This window comes from Salvelinus alpinus, chromosome 6 (genome assembly GCF_045679555.1).
Source record: "Salvelinus alpinus chromosome 6, SLU_Salpinus.1, whole genome shotgun sequence".
Classification (NCBI taxonomy): domain Eukaryota; kingdom Metazoa; phylum Chordata; class Actinopteri; order Salmoniformes; family Salmonidae; genus Salvelinus; species Salvelinus alpinus.
Window position 1 is genome coordinate 74,357,724 of NC_092091.1, and position 8,616 is coordinate 74,366,339.

At 45.6% G+C, this 8,616-nt stretch overlaps 1 pseudogene; it reads left to right on the forward strand.

Moving 5' to 3' along the window:
- On the forward strand, window positions 1-7,950 carry LOC139579309 (dual specificity testis-specific protein kinase 2-like; annotated as a pseudogene).
- Window positions 7,951-8,616: the final 666 nt, after the last annotated feature.

Here is an 8,616-nt window from a genome sequence, read left to right on the forward strand (position 1 = left end):
AGCACAGGATCACAGGCCAGGTGATGGCCCTAAAGATGAACACTCTGGCCAGCAACAAGGCCAACATGCTCAGGGAGGTCCAACTCATGAACCGGCTCTGCCACCCCAATATACTCGGGTATGTCTAGAGCTAGACACACACACACACACACACACACACACACACACACACACACACACACACACACACACACACACTGCATGCACAATGTACACACTTGGCTATGTGCAGTGCATATTGCACAGCTGCTCTGTCACCATCGCTCAGACCAGTTAGTAGTTTCACTGTGTTGTTGTCACAGATGGAAGGGGTTAGTTATTATAATCTTTGTGGTTGTTTTGTGTCTGTAGTAGCCTACCTTTGCTGTGGGTAGAACTTGCGTCAACTCTCAACAGCACCACCCAAGGGAAAAGACACAACTGCTCTCAATTAGTTGGCTAGCTACATTTTTGTTTTTACTGTTAAATCTGGAAAGACGGACAGGCAGAAAACTAGCTAGTTAAACTCCTGCAACCATTATCAGACAGAGGACAGACACACACAAACTCTCTTCAAATGTTAAGACATTGTTGGAATCAATGAAACCTCTGTCAACTAGGTTTGAAATCACATAGTTGTTTTTAGATGTATAGATGATGTATTTCAGTGTATTTTGAGTGCCTTCCCTCTCTCTCTGCTCAGGTTCCTGGGAGTGTGTGTACACGAGGGCCAACTCCATGCTCTAACTGAGGTAAACTCATCCTGATTCTGTCTCTCTGGAGGGAATCCTTGCATTTTATCTTCCAGAGACAATAGTGTCCATGGTAACAGAATTGGCTGTATACATGTGCCATAAAAAGTAGTGAAGATAAGGGTTGCGTTCCATTTAAATTAAATTCTACACAGGCCTGTAAAGAACATAGGCTAAGGTCTCTACAGAATACTAGATCATGACAGTGCCTATGGAAATGTTTAATGTCTCAGGAACCACATCCATTTAGTGTAGGGTTAATGATCATGTAATATGTATAGGCATGCACAGAATCTGTGTGTCTGGAATGGACTCAATCTCATGAACTGTGTGTGTGTGCTGTTGTCATGGTTACCTACAGTACATCAACGGGGGTAACCTGGAGCAGCTGCTGGACAGTGACAGGTATCTGTCGTGGTCGGTGAGGATGGGTCTGTCTCAGGACATCTCCTGCGGCCTGCAGTACCTCCACAGCAAGGGCATCTTCCACAGAGACCTCACCTCCAAGGTAGGAGATAGGAGCATACAGGGGACCAGACAGACACACCTCCCTTCACTTCATCTTGCATTAATTGTTAATTTCATCTCTCACTGACTCTCACACACACTCATATGCCCTCTCTCCCCTCTCTCTCTCCTCTCTCCCCTCTCTCTCTCCTCTCTCTCTCATAGAACTGTCTGGTGCGCTGTGAGAATGGTGTGTTCACTGCAGTAGTGGGAGACTTTGGTCTGGCAGAGAAGATTCCAGACTACAGGTTAGTGCTGTGAGAATATTCCAGACTACAGGTTAAGGCTGTGAGAAGATTCCAGACTACAGGTTAGTGCTGTGAGAAGATTCCAGACTACAGGTTAGTACTGTGAGAAGATTCCAGACTACATGTTAGTGCTGTGAGAAGATTCCAGACTACAGGTTAGTACTGTGAGAAGATTCCAGACTACAGGTTAGTTCTGTGAGAAGATTCCAGACTACAGGTTAGTGCTGTGAGAAGATTCCAGACTACAGGTTAGTGCTGTGAGAAGATTCCAGACTACAGGTTAGTGCTGTGAGAAGATTCCAGACTACAGGTTAGTTCTGTGAGAAGATTCCAGACTACAGGTTAGTACTGTGAGAAGATTCCAGACTACAGGTTAGTGCTGTGAGAAGATTCCAGACTACAGGTTAGTGCTGTGAGAAGATTCCAGACTACAGGTTAGTGCTGTGAGAAGATTCCAGACTACAGGTTAGTGCTGTGAGAAGATTCCAGACTACAGGTTAGTTCTGTGAGAAGATTCCAGACTACAGGTTAGTGCTGTGAGAAGATTCCAGACTACAGGTTAGTGCTGTGAGAAGATTCCAGACTACAGGTTAGTGCTGTGAGAAGATTCCAGACTACAGGTTAGTTCTGTGAGAAGATTCCAGACTACAGGTTAGTGCTGTGAGAAGATTCCAGACTACAGGTTAGTGCTGTGAGAAGATTCCAGACTACAGGTTAGTGCTGTGAGAAAGTTCTCCAGATTACAGGAGGACTATATGACTGTCTCCCCATACTCCACTCAGGAATGCACATATAGCCAACAGTCTAGATGAGTTAGTTAAATGCGTTGTACATTCTATTCTGTTTTTCTCTCCTGAAAAATAAATGTGTTCTATATGAATGTGTTATTTTCCTCTCCTCCAGTGACGGGGCTGATAAGCAGCCTCTGGCCGTGGTGGGCTCCCCCTACTGGATGGCCCCGGAGGTGCTGAGAGGAGAGGTCTATGATGAAAAGGTACAAACAGAAGCACAGATAGAACAATGAGACAGATATTTCACCGGGTGTATAAATGTGAAGCATCCGGTTGGCGTTTCCACTCACTACCAAATATGGTGATGAGAGGAAGCTCAGAGGACGGCAGTGGAAGAAGATGAATTTTGGCCGACATTCTGCTAATTTACTCATCGATGAAACATTTGATCTCAATACTTTTCTGTTCCCACAGCTACAATCTGTTACGAAAAGAGTGGACAAAGTTTTGTAACTTTGTAACCCTTTGCCAGAGTTGTGTTGTTTAGAAGGAGTGCAAAGGCGAATTGAGTTATTGCACACGTGCACTACAGAGTAGGCGTTACCTAATGAAAATATGCAAATGCATGGTAGAACGAGCCAATGGGATCTCGCTAGCTCGTGCTTGGCTCTGCCCACCTCCTTGCTTGTTCTGCCCACTATGGCTCATTTGTTTCCATTGGAAAGGACAGGCTGTGGTCTATCTTAGTTAAGTTATACAAATCTTTGACAGTAGTCAACTGTTTCCTGGCTGTTATCTCACTGGTCCGGGTGCATAATTAGACGAAGCAAACACAGTAATATAATGCAATAACACTATGCTATAAAACAATCTGTAAGGACAACTGTTCCATGTCCCTGCTGTGTTATTCTGGATGTGTCTAGTGGGTCTTGCTAATATGTATGTTGCTAGCAAATGACCAGACTCTTTCAAGGTGTATTATTGTGAATATTTCAAGTGAAATGTTATTGATTAGATGTGATTGGCTGACTCTGACCCCTAGGTGGATGTGTTTGCCTATGGAATCATCCTGTGTGAGATCATCGCCCGGATAGAGGCTGATCCGGACTTCCTACCTCGCACTGAGGTACACACACACACACACACACACAACCCCACAGTGTATGACAGGCACGCGGTTAACCAGTGCTTTTCCTTTTTACACGATCACACAACCCTAAATTAATGGTTTCATACTATCACACAACAAACTGACAGTGTAAAACCCTTAATCCAACCCTTTCTACACCACTTTTTTCCACTTTGACCCAGAAAAGAAGTGCCCTCCTTGTCCTTATTGCACAGTATCACATGTAACTGCAGTGGAAGACTTGGATATTTAATCACTGCAGTACAGGGCAGCAGTTCCAGCTGCATGTGAGGTTTAAAGTGGAACTGACAGTGTTTTCACTACTGTAACGACTAGAGGTCGACCGATTAATCGGTATGGCCGATTAATTAGTGCCTATTAATTGTCCAAACGCAAGGCTGCTTTTCCACTCTATATTGCTATAGAATTTTCACAATTGCCTTACTTAGTATACAGTGTGTAATTCCCAAATATTCTAAGAATTTATGACAATGTGAAAATGACTATCTAAGTGCTCGCTTGTCATATTTTTTTTATTTTTTTTTTAATGTAATTTTCTTCCTGGGGGGTCTATATGAACAGATTTGAATGAGATTTCATGTTGCTAAAATGCCATCAGTTCCACTTTAATGAGTAGAACTCTATCACAGTGTATGTCTCCATCTAGTGGATATTATGGTGAACTACAACATGTTGTTTAAACCTAGTCAGACAAACTGATTGACAGCTAGTCGGCTACATTAAAAGATGATGATGATGATCCTCTGTGTGTGCAGGACTTTGGCCTCGATGTAGATGCCTTTGAGAACCTGATTGGTGACTGTCCAACACCATTCCTCAACCTTGCAGTCCTCTGCTGCAATGTAAGTTACAGACAGACTGACAGCCTGACAGATTGACTGACTTCATAATAATTGCATGCATCCATGACTCTGTGTACATACTTACTGTACATGCACAGGTTGACAACCTAAAACCAACTATACATTCCAAAAAGTAGGCACTGTTTACACTCTTCCTGGTCCCCTCACTCTGTTTCTCCCTCTTTCTCAGATGAATGCAAAGATACGTCCCTCATTCTCTGAGATAGTGGTCTTGCTGGAGGGGATGGAGAGAGGAGAGGAGGAGAGGAAGACAGCCATCCCTCTGGGCGATTGTCTCTCCTCAAAACCCGCCACCGTCCACATCAGCCCCTACCGACGACGGAGTTCCCTTTGTCGCCCCGGCGACCAGCAGTTGTCACGGAGCCAGTCTGAAATGCTTCCCCAAACGACGCCCCCACTCGGCACCCCGGCCCGGGTCAACCCCTTCTCCCTGCGGCAGGACCTGAACGGGGGCCGCATCAAGCTCTACGACACCCCGAGCAAGTCTGTCATCTCCCTGACCTTCACCCTTCCCCAGCAGCCTGAAGCCTGCGCCTCTCCCCCCCTCAGGGGAAACCTCTTACTCCGCGGGCCCCCCCGACGCTGCCAGTCCCTCCCCTGTACCCCCGAGCCGGGGCGAACCCTCTCCCTCCTCCGGGACCCCGACCTGCAGCGCTTGGGGAAAGAGGAAGAAGAGGAGGGGGTAGAGGAGGTGGAGGATAAAAGGAGGAAGGAGAAGGGTGGGATGGTGGAGGATGAAAGGAGGAAGGAGAAGGGAGGGATGGTGGAGGATGAAAGGAGGAAGGAGAAGGGAGGGATGGTGGAGGATGAAAGGAGGAAGGAGAAGGGAGGGATGGTGGAGGATGAAAGGAGGAAGGATAAAGGAGGGATGGTGGAGGACGTGTCAGATGATTCAGGGCTGCCTCTGGACCTGGACATGGTGTCTCTGGAAGAGGAAGAAGAGGAAGCTTTTTCTCTGGGGGAGCCTATGGACTGCAGCAGGTCTCCTGACACGCTAGAGGGCGATGTCCCTACACCAGGGAGACGTCTACTACACCCAGCCTCGTCCTCTTCCTCCCTGTTTCTGCAGCCTAACGGCTGGTGCCACCCAGTCTCCAATGCCCCTCCCTCCCTCCTCTCCCTCATCTGGACAACAACAACATCTCGGCGATGGTGGTCGTCGGCCATCCGATTGGCTGGAGGGCTAGTGGCTACCGTGCCGCAATCCCGGGCCCCCCTGCTGGCCCCGCCCCTGAACAAGATGAGGTAATTTCCTGTCCGGGATGCTGTCTGATTGGTCTGAGCTTTCCATCCGTGTGCCTGAAGGGGGTGCCGACCCCTCGCCGCGTTCCGCCCCGACGACCCTACCGGAACCTCAACGGGGGGGGCATCAGTGACCCTTCAGCTGCCACAGCAACCAACGGACTGCTTTGTTGCGGGGTGAACGGTATCGCTCCTCCGAGCACACCTTGCGTTCCTGGTCTGCCCCTACCGGAGGCACAGACTTAGGAAGGGCTCCCCCTAGTGGGCTGACTGACCAACAACAACATCAACACCAGTGACATTACTGAGACTTTGACTGGTTCTGTTTATTGTCGCTATTACTATTTATTATTACTATTAGGAACTGATAATGTTGATGATTACTACTGCTACCTGAAGTGGATGAACAGTGTGTGTGTGTGTGTGTGTGTGTGTGTGTGTGTGTGTGTGTGTGTGTGTGTGTGTGTGTGTGTGTGTGTGTGTGTGTGTGTGTGTGTGTGTGTGTGTGTGTGTGTGTGTGTGTGTGTGTGAATTCATACATTTCTTCTCGTATGTGTGTGTGTGATTGAGTAGGTGGTGGGGACACTGGTGGTTGTATTGGGAGTAACAAGGGAGAAGCAGAATAGGGAACCAGAAGTGGGTTATTGATGTGAGATCTTATATATTGGTTGTTGACCTGGAGCCATTTGATAACTGCAGTGTGTCGCTGGTTTGTTCACTCACTTTCTACACTTTGAATCTTTCTATTTGATTCCTACTAATGATTCTTCACTAGTCTGGGTGGTGCTTGAGATTTGTATTGAATTCAAACAGGTGCTTCTTCTTCCCTCAAACCTCAGTGTTCTTCCCATAACCCACTATGATCCAGGTATCCTCTCAGTGTGTGTATGTGTGTTAACAGCTTGTGTAACTTTGAAACAGCATGAAAAGCAATTCTCCTAGCTTATTTACGTATTGTACTGATTATTTCACTCTAAGTTCTGTGTATGTGTGTCAGAGGGAGAGAAAGCGCGTGTGTGTGTGTGACTGAATGACTAAGGTTTGTCCCCTGATGTCTGTTTTGAAATGTTAGTGGTTTGTGTAATAATTTAATATAAAGTTAGTGAGGTGTACATAATCTTTACTATAATGTTTTTTGACACTATTGATGAGAATCACTCCACTCTTGATTTCATAGGGCTGCTTGTTCCGTACCTGTTGAGGTTGACTGACTGTATTTGAAATGGCACCCTATTCCCTATATAGTGCACTACTTTTGACCAGGGCCCATGGTCATGTCTCCCTCTGCTGGCCTGGAGGACCCAGGCACACCAGGCCATTGTGGCTCAGGCTGTGTCTCTTCCTTTCCTCATAACTCTTTCCTTCTAGGAGAAGCCATACATGACCAGACCAGGGAAAAATCCAGGCTTTAGTTATAGACCTGGAGGTTTTTCCTAGTCGGGTCACTTAGTCAGTAAAAAGTCTCAGCCATATTCATATCATTTCAACTGATATGAGGGACTTTAAAAGGTTTATGACTATATGGCTATAGCTATTAACATTCATAACCAGTTTTAACCAGTTAATCCAGCTAGTGATCTGTAGGAAAGGAAGAGGAGGAAACATAAACCGGTGTATTGGGACGTAGCCGGTCTCCCTCAACTGTACTGGCCAGAGAGTCTCTTTATTACTTCACTGTTTAAACATCATGACTTACAGAGTCTGGACAACTGTGTGCATCCTTCTAAAGAATTCCACTGTTCTGTCCCATATTGATGATGTCATAATGACAATGGTGTGAACACCGACCCATATGTCCATGGAACGACCAAGTCATGGAGTGTAATGCACTTTCTTTTTTAAAGCTGAGAATCTTGTTGATTAAAACATTATTTATGAAATCATGTATGTAGCTAACTAGTAAACCCTTCTGCTGGCTGGGATGTTGGTTGGTCTGTTGCTAGTTGGAATAATAATTTATTATTATGTAAATATGTGTCTGTTCCTTTCCGGAAACAATCCTTCCCCTCTAGACACTTGTAGAGCTCTGAGAGGACTTGATAGGATGAATCAATATAGTGATAGCTCCACCTTGCCCTCTGATAGGTGGAATTTCACCATATTGCTTAAACCTGTCCAATCCTCTCAGAACTCCACCAGGGCCTATAGGAAGGGGCTAGTTAGGGGTTGTATCTGGACAGGGCCTCTGTTTCTACTAGAAGCCTTCCTCTACATTCAAGGCTCTTCTGATTACCATTGTTACTGTAAGTATCATCATTATGTGTCTGTATATACAGTGCATTCAGAAAGTGTTCATACCCCTTGATTTTTCCTCCACATTTTGTTACTTTACAGCCTTAGTCTAAAATGGATGATATTGTTTTTTTCCACCATCAATTGACTGTACACACAACACTCCATAATGACAAAGCAAAAACTGTTTTTTTTACATTTTTGCAAATGTATAAAAAATAAACTGATAGCACATTTACATAATTATTCAGACTCTTTACTCGGTACTTTGTTGAAGCACCTTGTCACTAGTGTAGAGCAGTGTAGGCAGGAGGCAGTGGCAGGTTTAGAACTACTGAATTTATTTAAGCACCATTTATTTTATATCCTATGAACTTCACGTTGGTGCTCATGGGTCCTTTTACATGGAAATGCCCAGAGGTGACTGATGCCTTGATTCCATGGCAGCTGAACCATTTCAACATCATGATCTGGATTTGTCCACTTTCACATTGTTTGAGAGATACCTGTGTTCTCTATGACGAGACAACCAGCCTAGATTGTGTCAATGATCTGAGGAAGAAGCTCTTCTCTAATAGGTCAATCTAGATGGAGAACATCACAGTCTGTACTGCTGCAAACATTCAAACAGAGCACTGTACCAAACAGGCATTTCATCAACAAGTCTGAAAACCATCCAATCGGCACTTTCACCAGAAAGTACTGGACGGACTAAACCAGTTGATTCCTGGACACCTTTGATGACACTCTTACCAGAGGCTGACCAAGCTTGCAGAGAACTCCTGATGTGTGGCAGTAAAAGTGTTCTCTGTTCTTGGTTGTATCGATGCCAGGATGCTGGAATGTCATGCACTCAGGCTCGGAGTTATGGGCAGGCCTTATGGGGTCTGGCCCGCCCCACCTCCTTGACCA